The following is a 604-nucleotide window of genomic DNA, read 5'->3' as shown; positions in this document are numbered from 1 at the left end:
TTTTAAAAAAAAAAAAAAAACCAATCTCGATAAAATAAATCGCCCATAAAAAAAAAAGCGTATAACCACGATAACTTCTGTCACACGATCGTCGCCACTTCCATTTTTCCAAATCTTTTCAAACCCACGATACCTCGTAATAATTAATCTTCACTCCCTTCCCTTTCCACGAACAACAAATTTCACTTTGGTGAAAGGTACCTGCCCGATTCCAAACGGATCCCTCCCCAACCTCGAAACAATCTCGGACAACAAGTAATCCCCATAAATTCGAAGTGACGCGCTATCATAAAATCTTTTTTTCAATCCGTTCCTAAATTCTTCGACAACCCCTCGAATGAAAACGGATACACGCCGGATATCCTTCCCAATATCTATGGATTCGGGAATTCTGTGTCGATTGGAAACGATTGGCACATCGTTCTCCTCCATGGTGCATTAGGGCCAAGCCAGAAACGTTTGTTGATTTTTCCCTTCGTTGAAAACGACGACGATTTGTCCGCAAACATTTGGCTTCCCCGAGCTCCTATGGCTCTTCACGGATCCGTCCGTTCTCATTTTTCCTCCACTTTCACCCCCTCCCTTACCTTCGATTTCGCCCTGT

The sequence above is a fragment of the Apis dorsata genome, unplaced genomic scaffold, assembly GCF_000469605.1.
Source record: "Apis dorsata unplaced genomic scaffold, Apis dorsata 1.3 scaffold_37, whole genome shotgun sequence".
In the NCBI taxonomy this organism is placed as follows: Eukaryota; Metazoa; Arthropoda; class Insecta; order Hymenoptera; family Apidae; genus Apis; species Apis dorsata.
The sequence above is the reverse complement of the archived record's forward strand: the minus strand, read 5'-3'. Positions refer to the sequence as shown.